Here is a 16885-nt window from a genome sequence, read left to right on the forward strand (position 1 = left end):
TTTTCCCCCAAGTTTTTTTTGTACGTTTTGTGGGCATGCAATTTGGTAATTTCACCAAATTGGAATCTTTAGCTATCGGGGTTGACCAAAAATGCTCATCCTACAATTTTTGAATATGAAAAAGTTGCTTATCATACAATATCGTACAATTCCTTAGATACAGAAAAGATTAAGAAAACTCTAAGACTTTTTTTCATATGTGAAAATTGTAGGACAAGCATCTTCTCACAAATCAAAAAGTTGATATTTTCTAAATTCTTTTCCTCAAACTTTTTGGGATGTGTTCGTGAGCAAACAAAAATGACTAAAATCATGGTTTACTCAAAACTAGTCACCAGTGGGTTGATCGTCTGCAATTATCCATGAAAAAGACCAGAATTTTTTATGAGTTTTTTTCAGAAATCATATACTGAGAGCATCAAACTTTTAAATTTCGGCAAAAACTTTCAAAGATGATTATTTTCAAATTTAAAATTTTCAAAAAATCAGTCAATGATCAAGGCTTATGTAAACATGCCATACAAAAAAAATAAAAGTTCTAGGACTGTTTGAAAAAAGTTATCTAGAGAAAAGGAAAAAAATCCAATTTTTGGGTATCCAAGACTACGTTATGCAAACAAAAAATTTAAAATTTGCCTGCAAAAATTTATTTTTTGGAAAATGTTTGTTTGAGAACAAAATTCAATTTGCGGTTGAAAAACACTTGAAAATTTTTTTGTTTTACTTGAAAAATTTTTCGTAGTCACCATCAAAAAAAATGCTAGTGATACAACTTTCATATATGGAAATTTTATGATAAGCAGTTTCGGTGTATGGAATTGTAAGATAAGCATTTTATGGATTTGATTATAGGTGCTTAAGGTATCGCTCAAAAATGTTAGGATATTTTACGATTTGACTTTTCCAAATGTATTTTTTGACCGCTTGTTTTGTAATTGAGTTAGTTATTATAGATGTTTTTTTTGTTCCGACTTTAGGGGAAAATTTGTATGGTTATGATACTTTTTTCATTATTCAGTAGAAATTAGTTTCGAAAAAAATAATGCTTAATCTGAAATGCATTTATGTAGTTGAATAGATTTTTCAGTCACGTTTTTTTGTACATTTTGGGGGTATGCAGTTTGTTAATGTGACCAAATTGAAATTTTTAGCTACCCGGGTTGACCAAAAGTGTGTATCCTAATTTTTTCAAATATAAAAAAATGCTTATCAGACAAATTTGTACAGTTCCATGGATACAAAAAAGGTTAAGAAAACTCTAAGATAATCATTTTTTCAAATATGGAAATTAGGAAAAGCCTTTTCTCACAAACCAAAAAATTGATGATTTTAAAATTCTTTTTCACAAAATTTTTGAGACGTGTTCGTGACCATGGTTTTCTCAAGACTAGAGTCACCAGAGGGTGAATTGTCTGCTTTTACAATGGAGAGGACCTGCATTTTGTTTTTTTTATACAAATCATGTACGAAGAGCATCAAACTTTTTAATTTTTGGCAAAATTTTTCAAAGTTGATTATTTTCAAAACTAACATTTTCAAAATATCAGTATTGATCAATTTCAAAATATCAGTCAAAAGAAATGGTATGAAAATTATGTGACTAGTTTTTTTTCATACATTTGATGTATGGAATTGTATGATAAGCATTTTGGTGTATGGAATTTTAAGATAAGCATTTTCGTTTTATGGAGGTCAACCCGGGTAATGCATTATTGTTCCGACTAATTGCTTGGGTTTACCTTTGTTCTTTTTTCAGACAAGTTTGCAAAACATCTTTTGCTCAGCGGTGGGATCGAGAGCTCGATATTAATTGTTGTAACGGGGACGGTCACACCACTATACTAGCCCACAAAACAATGGATTCAACGCGAGTCAAAAAAATGCTAGTTTAAAGTTTTGATGCTGAAAAACAACGTAAGTTTTCTATGTGTGGTGAATTATCCCACACCTACAAAGTCCTCTCACAATGATACAAATTTAATTGAAGCTAGCTGGTCGTAATATTTCATTATACCATTCAACTTTTGACACTTCATTTTTTCCCAACATTCATAGTTTTTTTGTCATTTTCAATCATCAAAAAATTTACAAGCCCAGTTGAAGATCAGTCGGTTTATTCAGGGCACTGCCATGGTAAACTGTCAATTTTGATTAGATTTATTCACAATTGCTCTCTAACATTTTTTAATGGGTTCCGTTGTGCACCTCCGAATATGTTCTTGGATCTCAATGGCGTTATACCACTTGTATACAGTTGTTTTTCACCACGTGAATGATCTAATTTCTTGATTAGATCATGATCAAAATAATCATTTTCATATTTCATGAAAATGATTAAATATTTTATTCCAAAACTATCACTTAAAATGTTTCTTTTTTTATACTCAGCATTATTCTTCCGACTTTCAAAAAAAAAACGGAATATTTATACATGTGGTGGTTTTTTTAATTCAACCAAGTTTTAACAGTTACTTTTATATGGCAATGAAATTATAAATTCTGAGAAACCAAATTTCAAAAATTTACTTCACCTTTGATCATTTTTTATTAAAGTTATGGGAGTTTGAAAATTGAACTGAGGCTAGCTAGGTTAACCGATCGTGTTATTTTCGTACGACTCATACTTTCACTATTGATCTTTGATTTTATCCAAAATTTACAGTTTATACGTTTTTCAAAGTTTTTCACCCAAAAACGATTCGATATGGATTATGGGGCAGTCGGAACATTCCGGGTTTTGCCCTGTATAAGAGTAGTCTGGTCTGATGTTTATTATTTGCGACTTTTTTGTATAAAAAAGGCCCGAACTCAAATTTTTTTGCCATCTTGTCGCTTTGACAACCAACTTAGAGCTACTACTGAGAAGAGAAAACACATACACAATTGCTGTCGTCCTTGAGAGTCGAAAACAAATATATGTCGACAAATCAAAAGGATCTAATAAACGATCAGTCCCCCTATTGTATCTACTAGAAAATCTCACCCTCTAAATAAATCAGTAAATTAGCACTGGAGTTTTCTAGAAAAATTTGTTAACTCAATCTACTCATCAATCTTTTTTTAGTTTTCTTTGAAATGGGTGGGGGAGAGATTACTGAATAGATCCAATGAAAATTTTTAGCGTCTGCAATTTTCAATGGGGGAACCTAAAAAGGATTTTTGGTAAAAAAATTATACAAAAAATAGGTACTTTGTATTCCACTGAAGTAAAAAAAACGTACAAAACCTCAGTGATTTTTGTAACAGAGAAAGTTTAATTTTGGTTTTAATAAAGCCCTTGTTGTATATGCTTTATACTACTCATCAGAATGTAAGGAGTTTTCTAAAATTTCAGGATTGATTTCACATAAATTTTTTAAAATACCTCTTGAAATTTCATTTTGATGAAAATGGTTTATTAACTCCAAAAAGCCGTTTTCTTGTCCCTTATATGAAACTACTCAAGTTTTAATTAAAACGTGATAATTATCGCTCTTTTCAGGGAGGAAATTGATGATTTAGTCAAATCAGCGAACCAGCCAGACAGCAGCACCAATCAGGTCGTTTTATTTTCCTACGACTCAAATGTTCACTATTGATCTATGATGATGTAAAAAATTTACAGTTTTTAAGTTTTTCAATATTTTTCCCCAAAAACGATTCGATATGGAATAAAGGGTAGTCGGAACATAAAGGGTAGTTTTGCTCAGTGTAAGAGCAGTGCGATCTGATGTTTATTTTTGGTGAGTTTTTTGTGTAAAAAAGGCCCGAACTCAAAATTCTTTTTGCCATCTTGCCGCTGTGACAACCAATTTAGAGCGCCTACTGAGAAGAGAAAGCACATACACAATTGCTGTCGTCCTTGAGAGTCAAAAACAAATATATGTCGACAAATATAATAAACGATCAGTCCCCCTATGGTATCTACTAGAAAATCTCACCCTCTAAATAAACCAGTAAATTAGCACTGGAGTTTTCTATAAAAACACTGTGTGGTCAAAAAATTGTTAACATAATCTACTCATCAATCTTTTTTAAATTTTCTCTGAAATCGGTAGGATAGAGATTGCTGAATAGATCCAATGAAAAATTTCAGAGTCTGCAATTTTCAATGGGAGAACCTAAAACTTGTTTTACTAAAAATGATACAAAAAACGGTATTTTGTATTCCACTTAAGTAAGAAAACACCGTACAAAACCTCAGTGAGTTTTGTAAGAGAGAAAGTTTAACTTTGTTTTTTAATAAAGCTGCTATTGCATATGGTTCATACTACTCATCTACTCATCAAAATATGAAAGGAGTTTTCTAAATTTTCAGGATTGATTTCACATATATGTTTTAAATCTTTTATATCTTGAAATGTCAACTTTGATGAAAATGGCTCATCATCTCCAAAAAGCCGTTTTCTAGTCCCATATATGAAGCGATTCAACTTTTACTTGAGACGTGATAACTATCGCTCTTTTCAGGGAAGAAATTGGTGAATTGGGTGAATCAGCGAACCAGTCAGACAGCAGCAACAATCAGAATGAAGCAAACAGAAAGTGTTCCCTAGAAAATTCTATTGGTTAGAGCTTATGTTTTTTTTGCTTTAAAACTTAATATCGCTAAAAACTAAAAAAAAATCTAATCTTTAACTTGATTATAGCTTCAACAAACACAAGAGAAACTTCAGTACGAAAAAAAGGCATGTAATATGTTGCAATTTTAGTATCTGAAGCACTCAGTTTTTTTTATAATCGTTCCAAAAACGACGCTTAGAAGTAAATATGTGCTTCTTTATTGCAAATTGAAAAAACTGGACAAGAACCATTTAGAAACGCTAATTTCAAAAAAGTGTTTTTAACTTAATGAGTTGAAATAAGATAGCTATTTAAAAATTTATCCTTGTTGCCATTTTTGTTCAACAGTTTTATCTTAAAAATTACAAAAGTCGAGTTTAGTTGATAATTATCAAAATAAAAAAACATAAGTGTGTTTCCCAAATTGATTACATATGAAACTTAATGTTCAGCTGCAAATCCACATTCTTCAAGTTAATTTAAAAACACATTTTTAGACTCTTTGAATCAAGCATTTGACAGTAACGAAAATAACGAAAATAACGAAAAAACAACCGAATATTTGTACTCGGGATGGTTTTGTTCTTCAGACAAAATTCGACTTTTTACCTAGCCATTTTTGACGGAACTTATTTATATCATTCGAAAACTCTTGATGTCTTGAAATTAAATTTTATAGGTTTTTTACCTGTGACAATTATTCGTAAAGTTATGGGGGTTTAAAGATTGCCATTTTTGTCAATTTGGAACAATTAACGCGCGACATATATCACGTTTTTAACGCGTAAGCGGAGACTTAATCCGTCTTTGAAATCGTTCCAATTTGGTTCAACGAAGCCTATATACCAGAAATGATTTGTTAATAGAAGCAAAATCTGTCACTTTGTATTTCATAAGGCGTGTGGGGGGATGTTTTTACAAAAAATCTCAATTTTTTTAAATTTGTTTTTATTTTTTTACATTTAAATTTTTCATGTTATTACTGTCCATAGACCTCAAAAGGCAGTCGCAACATTCAGGACTTTGTCCTGCTACGAGCAGTCTTGTTCAAATTATTCACTGATTTTACCCAGCTAAATCTTTTTTTTTTCTTTAGCTTCAAAAGGCACCCGGAACCTTCAGAGTTTTGGGCTGAAAAGCAAGCAGTCTAGAGTGATGTATTTTGGAATTTGACACGCAAATTTGTCGATACTGCGCGCAGAGGACGAAACAGACCGCGCGTTAATTATCAAAATGGACTAAATTGGCTATTTGTAAAAGCCAATGGCAAAGGCAATATTTGTAAAAGCCAATAGAAATGGTTGCACATACATAAGTTATACATATTTCTAATTTTAAGCTCAGCTCAGAGTTTATCTACTTTTTGATAATTGTTTCAAAAAATGACGTTCGGAAATAAATGCATGATTTTTTTGCAATTTGAAGAAACTGGATAAAAATTGTTCAAAATCGTAATTTTGAAAAACTAATTATTCTAGAATGAGTAAGAAAAAAGTAATGCTACAAAAATAACAAGACTGCTCGCCTACAGGAAATCCATATCGAATAGTTTTTGGGATCAAAATCTCACGAACATTTCAACAATATCAAAGATCAATAGTGATAGTTTGAGTCGTACGAAGTTAATACGACTGATTAACCTAGCCAGCCTCAATTTAATTTGAAACGATTTTGTTCTGCGGAATAATTCGCCACGCATAAATAGTGTACATTACCCTTTCAGCATTATGAATAAAAACGTCAAAGCGTGCATGAATTAGTAGCCAAATTAGTAGCCAAACCATAGCCAAATTGACAATTTTCAAATTCCCATAACTTTACCAAAAATGTTCAGATGTAAAATAAATTTTGAAATTTGTTTTCAAAGAGTCGATATCTTCAAAGGGATATAAAAAAATCGGTTAGAAATTGACTAAATAAAAAAACCCCAAGCATTAATACTCCGTGTCTCCGTTTTCTTTGAGAGTTGGAATAATAATGCTGAGTTTTAACACGCATATTGAATAACGTAGAAAAAGAAACATTTTAAGTGGTAGTTTTGGAATAAAATATTTTAATCATTTTCTTGAAATTAAATATTAGATCAATCGCGTGGTGAAGTGGTTACGTCTCCGCCTCTCAATCGAAAGGTCGGATGTTCGAGGCCCACCATGATCCGTGCTCGTTGCTTGAGGGTGAAGCAACATTACCCAGCCCAGAAAAATAACCAAAAAAAAAATAATTGCATGTAGTTCTTAAACAGGGGCACAACAGCGGTTCGCCGTGATGAGCTGTACAGCTCTTGTGTTGGTCCTTTCCCCCGTGGATAAATGATCATAATAAACACCTATATAGAAGCGGTATCACGCCATTGAGAGCCAAGAAGTTCAATTGAAATGTAACGCTGTGAGTACAATTAATTAATTGAAGTTCTCTCTGTGCTTCAAGCTATTTTAATTATCGAAATAAAAGTACAAAAATATACTCTTTGTTTATTTGAAAAGTACGATAAAAAATATAACATAATTAGTTTTCGTTTTTGATATTCCGAAATAACCATTTATTATCTATTGAACTTCGATACGGGTATCCATGCGATATCTCTCGGCCATTGCTCAACATTCTCCAAACTCAAGTTGGCTTTTGAAGGCAGAGAAAAAGCACGATACTTTTTCGCCATAACTGAAATGAAGCTCCGAATAATTGTCTGTTGTTGTAAGTCTTTTTCATCACGTGATCTCAGCCGCTTCGAGTTGTGACCAAATTCCATCTTATAAGGCTCTTTTCACGTTTTTTTCACCAATATGTATTATATGTATATAGAAGGAAATTGTTATGCTATTGGTACAGCCAGCGACTGCCTTTGCTATCTCATAGAATTGTGAATAAAAACTAATCAGTATAAAAACTTTCATATAAACCATTCTAATGTGGATGAAAATGAGAAATGAGCCCGCGACCTGTATGTACGGAATGTCTATTTCCTCCAGGAACTTCTGACCTCCGAGAATTGCGTTTGGTTCAGACTCTTCAATGTCAATTTTTACGATGGCATGTGACAAGCAAATCAATCAGACCTTATTTATGAAACCAGAGGCTAATCTAAAATTCTTTTGAGGGTTGCACTTACAAAAAAGTTAGATGAAGACTAATTTTTTCAAGCTTTGTATTCAATTTGTGACCATATTGTTTTCTGAGCTCTTCAAAACCACCAGAAAGACATTATTTTGCAGAGATTGAACGCTATTTTGTTTTGAAGGCCCGTTTTAGAAGGTAATTGATGTGTTTTTTGACGCACGTCCCCCTCAAAGTTACTATATATTGAAGAATAAGGCGCCGTTATAAATTTTTAGCGTATAATTATGAAACAGTTACAAATTTTTTTAAATTCAAATGACGTAATTTTCTGCTGGCTTGTAAATACGCCGTTTTATTCACACTCCAAGTCTTCTAGCTAAAGTTTCAGATAAGTTGAAGAATCCAAGCATCCTTGAAAAGTTTTTAAAAAATACGCGTTTCTTAAAATTGACAAGTTGTTTTCATTAGTTTAGCTTACTGCTTGATTTTTTGTCTCACTGGCCTGTTTAATTCCCAATTTTTGGAAAGTCGGCAACAAATTGTCCAAAGTCGTCACTCTAATATTCTCGTTTTTCGAACAGTTTTGATCCGGCTCAAGCTTAGCTGCTGCCACATTTTTGGGCGTCAAAAAGAAATTAGAGTAAACGCAATACGTTTTTTCTTTGAGAGCATAAGGAAATATACTGACACTTTCTTGAAGACCATTGATGGCGACACTGTGGTATAAACTCTTCAGTGTATTTTCTAGAGGTTCAAAGGCAAAAACTTTTCGTCCGAGCAAAGCAGCAGATACTGTGTATATGCCAGCCATAGCTCCAATGTCAACGAAAACTGCGTGTGGATACTTAGGGAAAACTTCCCCAAACAAAATTTTCTGCTGCTGCATTTCGTAATTTCCGCCTTCAATCTGAAATTTTTTTCCAAGAAAGTCGTCGCCAACTACAAAACAAATGCGAGGTTGATTAGTTGTGTCAGTACTGTTGTTCACCCATGGCTTAACGTTCAATTCGTGCTGACAGTAGTTGTGAACAAAAGACTCGTCAATTGAAAATGTGTTCCACCTTAAAAAACATAAATTATATAGAAAACGCTGAAAAAATTATCCGAAGAAATGAGTCCAAAATCTCAATGGCGTGTGAAAGTAGCAGTATAGATTTATAGATTTCAGTTTTTTTTTCAGTTTAAATTTCAGTTAGAAGACCATTTGTCTACTCGAAAAACAAGAGATTCAAATTTATCACATATTTACGGAAAAGTGCAGTTGAATCCCTAAACATGACCTACATGTAATTATTTTGTCAAATTTTTTGTGCTCAGCTTGCTGCATCTCTCTCTCTCTCTCTCTCTCTCTCGAGAAAGGAGCAACGATCACAAGCCATAGAGGGCGTCAAATTTTGAAGCTAACAGCCAAAATTTGGTAGGGCGACAATTCGTAACAGGCGACATTTCGTAACAAGCTACATTTCGTAAGAATACATTGGCAAATTGAATACGCTTGCTCTGCTTCGCTCCGCTTACATCCGACACGAGAGTAATACTGCGCGTGGATTAGTGGTTCCCGCTTAATCTACATTTACGAATTGTCGCTTGTTACGAATTGTCGCCTCTTAGGAATTGTCGCTTGTTACAAAGTGTCGCCTCATGCCAAAAATTATTGAATTTTCATATTGATTCATTTAAAGTGCAGTTTGCTTAGTTTTTATTGTTATAAATTAACGATTTCTTTCGTAAATTAATCTGAGCAGTTATAAAAATTGAAGTATTTCAGCCTATTTCTAGATGCTTCCCTCACCTTTGTTCGTGAATTGATTTCCTGTGGTAGTACATCTCATCTGATGTCCAGAAAGTGGTTCCGGGTTTGAGAGAATCTTTCATGACCGTAATCAATCCGATTAATACTAATAACAAAACAATTTTATTTGTCCTTTTCATATTTCAAGATCAAATTTATTAGATGTTTCAAGCTGCCAGTTATTTCTCAATCAACAAAAGCTTCTAATCTGGATAGAAATTTTATTTAGATAATTTAACTTGATTGTGTTTTTTGTTCAGAAACTAATTATTTCTCATCTAACATTACAAATATACAATTTATAGAAAAAATGATCAGAAATCAGTTCATTGCTCAACAGCAGGGAGATAAAAGAGGACCGACCTTTTACTACAGTGACCTTTTACCAGAAAATTTAAAACATAGAGATTTACCAACCAAATTGATTGACAGATAAATGACGCCGTTTAGTCTAGTTAAAGACAAACGTTTAGCGGTTTATTAGCGAAGTTGTATAAGTTAACCAATTCCTTTTGGAATCGTCCTCCAATTTTAGAATATCTTAACTGAATTATTTTTATTGTGAACTGGTAAAAGGTTGGTCTGGTAAAAGGTTGGTCTGGTGAAAAAAAATAAACTAGCCCCGAGATAAACATGCTTCGAGTTTGTAGCCGAAGCAATGCAATGCAAGAAAAGCACTTGTTATAACAAGTATTACTTTAAATTACAATGCTAAAAATAAGCGCCCTAGTTGACGGGTCTAGGGATTTTAGCAGACTGGTTTTTTAGCAGACCGGTTTTTAGCAGACTCAGAACAATTATAAAGTGTGACAGCTCACTTCAAACGCGGCATTGGCGATTAACGACCGCTTGCTCCGCTGCGCTTCAATTCAACATGAGTGTTATTGTGCGCGCAAATCTTTGTTTCGCCGCTAATTTAGACTGTTGTGTTTTTGAAGCTGATAGTTTTAATGACAAATCGTGAGATAATTTACCTAATTGCGGAAGCTTGGCCCCAAACTTAGTCTCTTTTTGAGTCTGTCAATCAATCATCCATCACTTTTTTACGTTGGGCTGCTAGAAGACTCAATTTTCACTTTTTATGCTAAAAAATTCGTCTGCTAAACGATCGGTCCCCCTAGTTGATGATGCCTAGCGTTAGCAAAACAGTCTATGCGACGTTGCTTCGCGGGTTCGAGCCACACCTGGATACTTTTTCTAGCTAGAAAGTAAAGAACAAGCAAAACAGTCTATACGACGTTACTTCGACGGTTTGAGCCACACCTAGATACTTTTTCTAGCTAGAAAGAGTCTAAATTTAGCTAATTCCAGTTAGAAATAATAGTAGAAACTCCTTTGTTTAGAAACTCCTTGTATGATTAGAAACTTTGAACGTTTTTTGGGAATCCCTGCTCTATATAAACATTTTAAAAAGAAGTTCTGGCAAAATATTTAGACAAGAGCTTGAGTACTTCTCGTCAGAATTATATAGAATGTGTTTGATACGGGTAAGATGAATTAAAAGCTTCTAATAATTTTGTTAGATCAGGCATAGCATATAAAGAACAAACAAACAAATGTTTATTTTTTGTGAAGGCCGCATTTTAAAAATACTTTACCATTCCAGTATTAAAGATGAGTTTACTCAACAAATACCAAGCGAGCCCAAAACAAGCTACCCCTCAGTGAAATCATATGCTTTAGCACAAAGTTAAGAGACAATCGATTTTGGTCGAGTAAGTTTTAAGGTAGTTCAAGAACACCGATTAAGTAACGATTGAAAGGGCTTCAATCTACAATATGAGATGTTTTCGTCTCATGTATTTGTTTGTGCGGAAAATACTCGTTCGACGCCGTAGTTTCTTTTCACGTTGTGGACAGCCGATGGTGCAAATTGATTTTCTGAACTCTCTTTAACACACTAAAAAAATTCAAAATTTTTCAGAAATCAGACGTTTTAAGGCCAATGCAAACTTTTGAAAAAATGCCAAAAGCGACCCTAAAAATTCCCTAAAAAATTATCATGAATTGGTTATCAGGATAATACAAATAATTTAGGCATTCTTTTGCGGCCGAGGAAACCCATCATTACGATCAAAACATCCCAGAAGTTATACCGGTGGTGGAGAGATTGTGACTTTAGATTTCAAAACAAGGCGTAAAAACAATTGTTATATTTAGACCACCAGAAAAAAAAATTGCAGCGAAAATGGCAAAGAATTGGAAATTTTTAGAGGCTGAAATAACACAGAGTTATGAATGACGGAAACAATATGGAAGTGAGAAAAGAATAAGTCTAGCATAGGGATGCGGTATGACAGGAGGACCACCTCTTAAGTGCTAACCTTGTGTGCCATTGCTGAAGATTAAAATGTTAGTTATGAGTATTGTTTAAGATGTTTAAGTGTCAAAGCCGGTACCTGTCAACCAAATCATTTTTTGCTTAAAGTGCGCAAATCTTGTTTTCTGATGAAAGATTTCAAAAAACCAGTTTTTTTATTGCTAAATAAGTCAATTCAACTCAATTCATATTAGTTTCAGTTAGCTTTAGAAAATCTGTCTCTTGTTATCCCACATGGCGCAGCCAGCAGTTTCGGTCGACGAGGACTGAACTGAATTTGAAGGAATACCAACGTTCTGGCCCAAACCATCTACTGAAACATTGTTGCCATTGGAATCGTGGAAAGTTTTTTAGCCGTAAAAAAGGAACATTGCATCGCTAGTATCCTAATTAGTGAATCGGCAGAAGTCTTCGACGACCCGCCACTACAACCAGCAAAAAAAGAGGGCACAGGAAACCCAACTGAAGAAGTCAAACGTATCGCAAAAATCCGCCTGTCGAACTCAACGAAGAAAGATACAAAAGGTTCCAAAAACTGGACAAAACGTTTTCTACCATGAAACGGACCAAAGGATCAAGATGCAATTAGTCTTTTCTCTGAGATCATAAAGTGAGAAAAAATTCTAACAAAGCCATGCCCACGTTAATATTGCAAAGATCACATTCCGAGATATCTAAAATTGTTGTGAAATTCTATTCAAAAGTATAAGAGTTTTACTATCGAAAAAAATATCTGTACAACGCGTACCAATAAAAACTGAAGGTCTGGAAAATTTTTTCTTGAGGCTATTGGGTCAAGCTGTCCAATATAAATAGGCAGTTGACAATGAGAAGGAAGTCTTGTAAAAAATTATTATCGCTAAAGTGAGATTCAAAGACATTCAGCGTGATCTTTCAATTAGACCGGGAAGAGAAATTAGACTACGTCAAGAGAAAGGCCATGCTACTGCTTCCACACTCCGTAAACAATTGGTTCATCCAGGACCTTCATATCCCCAAATTTTAATTAAGACCAGAACTGTTTTAATTCGTTCAAAAACAAACAAGAACCAACACTTTTGGTTCAGCGAAAACAACAACATTCAGGGCAGAACAGATAGAACTCAAAAATCAAAAATAACTTTCAGCAAGTGACAAACACAAAGTCAACCTAAAGAAACCAAACAGTGTTACTTTTGCGAAAAAGAATTCACTCTTGATCACAAACTATTTTGTCCGGCAAAAAACGTCCGGATAAAAACTTCGTCAAGTGTTCCATTTCAAGGAATAAATTGGAAATGTAGTTATTGACTCCAAAACTACAAAAGAAAGAATTTGAAATCTGAGTATTCAGTTTCAAACATCTCATCCACGGTTGAATCAAACCATCGATTCAAAAAACCCATAACATCAGTCAAAAAACTAGATATTGTCAATTCAGCTAGTGCAAAAATCAAGTATAATCGAACTACTTTACGAGTTAAGAGAACATATTCAAAACTCCAGTAAATACAGACCTCCTTGCTTCCTTTGTCTATAAGAAAACCGCAGATGATTTAGTTGAATCTGGCGCTAAAGTGAAAGAACTGTCAACTGCAGTAATGCCAATTGACAGTCATAGAAGTTAGACTGTAACAGAAGAACAATCAAATTATTTGGCACACTAATCACAGATAAATCGTTCTTGGGTTGGCATATTCAATCTGCCAACATTTTAGTTTCACAAAACAGAACCAGGTATCTCCTTGGCGTAGATCTACTAAATTCATTGGAGGTACAAACCATCCAATCAGGACCAATCCCTGTTACTTCAATTTCAGCTTACGCTCCTAACGACTTCAAAACCTTCGTTGCAGACTAGGAAGATCGAAAAACCATCCGGTGCATTCGGTATTCAAAGACCCACTCGTCCCAATTCAAGACAAAGGCCACAGAGCACCAATTCACATCCTTGAAAAGATGGGTATTGACCTCAAGAAACGTATTATAAAAGGCCATACGGTAAAACTCAAAAAGTGCACGAGCGATCATTTGTAGCTCCGGTAGTTATTACAGTCGAGAAGTAGGGTTCTATCAAACTAGCTATGGATACAAACCAATGAACGCGCAAGTTTCTAAAAATCAGTATGAAATGCCAAAACTTCTAGAGCAGTTAGATCTTGCTGTGCAAATCATCAATATAGAAACTTCAGGGAAAACTTGTTTCAGTTCTCCGGATTTATATTACCCTTTTAGCCATATTTTATTTAGCGAACTTGTTAATGGCCACTGTAATTTTCGCATACTATGTGGAAAATCAACAGATAATTATCGTTTTAAAACTGTTTTTTACGGCCTTACAGCTTCGCCCAAGAAGTTTCAGATAGCAATGGATAATACGCTACAAAACAGCAAAAGAGTAATTTGCTTTCAAGTTGATATACTCACTGTCTTAAAAGTTTCACAACAAAATTGTCAAAATAAATTGTAAAACTAGGCAAAGAAGGTTTTGCCTGTAAAATTAGAAAATTTGTATTCTCTGTAAAAATCTCAAAGTTGGAATTTGATTTCAACAAATCCGGTTACCAACCCAAACTATCTAAATTAAAACCAGTCTAAAACTTAAACCCCCTCGGATCTTAAAGCAACTCCGTTCCTTCATGGGCTTACTGAACCATCGACAAAAATTTTTACCGAATCTACAATTCTTCGCTGAAAATTAGCAAAAAGGAGAAACTCATTTGGGGATCAGAACGACAAAAAGCCTTCGAAGACACACTATTACCAATCTCTAAAATCACAAAAAGGTATTATTACGACCAAAAGTGAAAATCAAGAGCTAGTTACGATACAAGCCATGGGAGCAGCTTTGGAACAAAAACTCTCAGATGATTCTCGGATTCCCATTTTTTGCCTCTATATACCTGAACCTTCAGGAATAGAAATACAGAACAGACTATACTATAACGAACACTCATCAATAAATAATTTTTTTTGGTTCATCAAAAAACGCTTGGTTCCCAATGATGCTCAGGAGCCTAGCAGCAACCGAAAAAAGGTTGGGTGCGCTACCTGAAAGTAGGCCAGCAAATTATGTGAAGGATTGCAATAAATACGTATTAGTAGCAATAGATTCATTTGAGCATTGGCAACCGTTTTATGTTTCATTCAGTTTTCAATCCGAAAACGTGAAAAAATTCTAAGCACGGTGACCCAAGGAAACTGCATATGGGTGAAGTCTCGCGTTTCTTGTTTTATCTAAGAAGGAATCGGACAAGTGACAGATCACAAAGCAACTGGAATGGTTGAATGAGCTATTGGTTCAACTAGATATTTTGCGGGAGGACGACAACTAGAAGTACTTGCAGGAGGACGACAACTAGAAGTACTTGCGGGAGGACGATAACTAAAATTACTTGCGGGAGGACGACAATTACGCACTTGTGAATAAATGAGTTTTAAGATTAGACCCTATAGCAAACCTCAAAAATTTGTTTAAATGTTTAGATAAAACAAACAGGATGAGATAAAAGCCAGTGTCGAGGTTCAATATAGAAGACTGGGAGGAATAGTGACATCTCGATCGCCGACAAAAACCTCTCCCGTAACTCTGGACGATCAAGAATTAGCAGAACTAAACATCTAGCTGACATAGCCAAACCATCACCGGAAGGAACTGAATCGGTTTTGCCGCCTTTTGTGCAAGATCAAGTTTCGGTATTGCCATTGTGCTCTCTACCCATAGTTCGTTTTCTCGAGCCGCTAGGTCGTTCTTATGATGTACGTTATTTTGCCCCAGTCTTGTTATCTTTTCTTCTGCCAGCGTGTCCCTGATTGCGTCTCGGTTTACCTTCAGGGTAGGGCTCGCTCCAAACTTCCCTCCACTAACTTCAAATTAAGCGATTCAATATTTCGATCTTCTTAAAAATTTGTGCTCTAACAGTGTCACTGAACAAAACCCCCCTTTTTACTACTGCAGGGCTAAGCCAGGCCAGAAAAATGACTGGTGAATGAAATATTTGGTGAACGATTTTTTGAAGCCGCCTACTTTTGATTAGAATTTTCTCGGCGAACAACTTCCATTTTTGAACCGAAGATTAGGCTGATGAAGTTACTGAGGTTTTTTAGCACAGTATTTAGATTATAATTAACTGGCTGGGTGAGCCTCAGTCAGGAGTACCGGCAAAGATGATGTAAGATTTTTTGATTTGTGCAACACTATTTCGCTGATTTAAGAACTTTAAGAACCATGAGAATATCTTTTATCTGCTTTTTTAATAGCAGAAACCAGTGAGTATAAGCAAATTGTTTGACTTTGGTCGGCTATGAGCTGATTGCATAAATAGTCACCCTTACCGCGTGTTTTTGTTTTTCACCTGCATATTTGTTGAAACTTTCCTTTTTATCTTTTTTTTTGCTCTTAAAGCTCTACTGTTTGCAAATGGTGCATCCGAATGTTCGCACTTACGAACGTTTGCTTGACAAAGTTTTCTGAAGGCTCTCGCGAATATTTGGTCCTGTTTGACCTACCTGTTATAGAGTTGTTTACACTAAGTATTCAGGACTCACTAATTTGGCGAGATAAATTTTCTGCATAGCACTCACGAGTACCCCGTCTGAAATTGTTTTCAGCACTGCTGGAAACGTTATTACCAAGAAAACGGTCTACATGTTAGATAGTTTTAGAATTGAATGCCAGTTGTGCTCTAGTTACCTTTATTCTCACTGGATTTTTCGCTCTAAAAACATGACCGCTGCCATCAAACAACAAATAGAACAGCCGAAATTTTCTAGTCGAGAAACACTCTTTGGTCAAATGTTGGATCTCATTGGCACTCAACAACAGACGATTTTTGCCCTAGCAGGTGAAAATGACAAATAACTACATAACCAGGAAGTTATCAAAAGAAGGATGCTTGATATAGATCGTTATTCCTCCAAATCATGTCTGATTTCGATGTATGTTTTGGGTTTGAACTAAAAAAAAAAAGAGGCAAGACTTTCAATGGATTTTACTGAAGTGCCAGGAGAAAAATAGCCAAAGACTTATGGGAGAAAACGCAACACAACAATGAAACAGAAGTCAATTTGATCAGCTCATCAATCCTGTGACTCAAGTAACCATGATCGTTTCTCCTGTGAGAGAGAACCTTTCTAAAAACATTTCATTGTTGATATAAATTCGATTACTGATGGTTAGCTCAGAGCAGAGTTAA

At 34.6% G+C, this 16885-nt stretch overlaps 1 long non-coding RNA gene across 1 annotated transcript; it reads right to left on the reverse strand.

Annotated features, from left to right (window-relative positions):
- Positions 1-8088: 8088 nt before the first annotated feature.
- Positions 8089-9812, reverse strand: LOC134856830 (uncharacterized). Its single transcript, XR_010164850.1, has 3 exons — positions 9755-9812; positions 9392-9497; positions 8089-8660 (listed from the first exon to the last, which is right to left on the reverse strand). It is a non-coding gene; the product is annotated as an uncharacterized LOC134856830 (long non-coding RNA).
- Positions 9813-16885: the final 7073 nt, after the last annotated feature.

This window comes from Symsagittifera roscoffensis, chromosome 1, assembly GCF_963678635.1.
Source record: "Symsagittifera roscoffensis chromosome 1, txSymRosc1.1, whole genome shotgun sequence".
Lineage (NCBI taxonomy): Eukaryota > Metazoa > Xenacoelomorpha > Acoela > Convolutidae > Symsagittifera > Symsagittifera roscoffensis.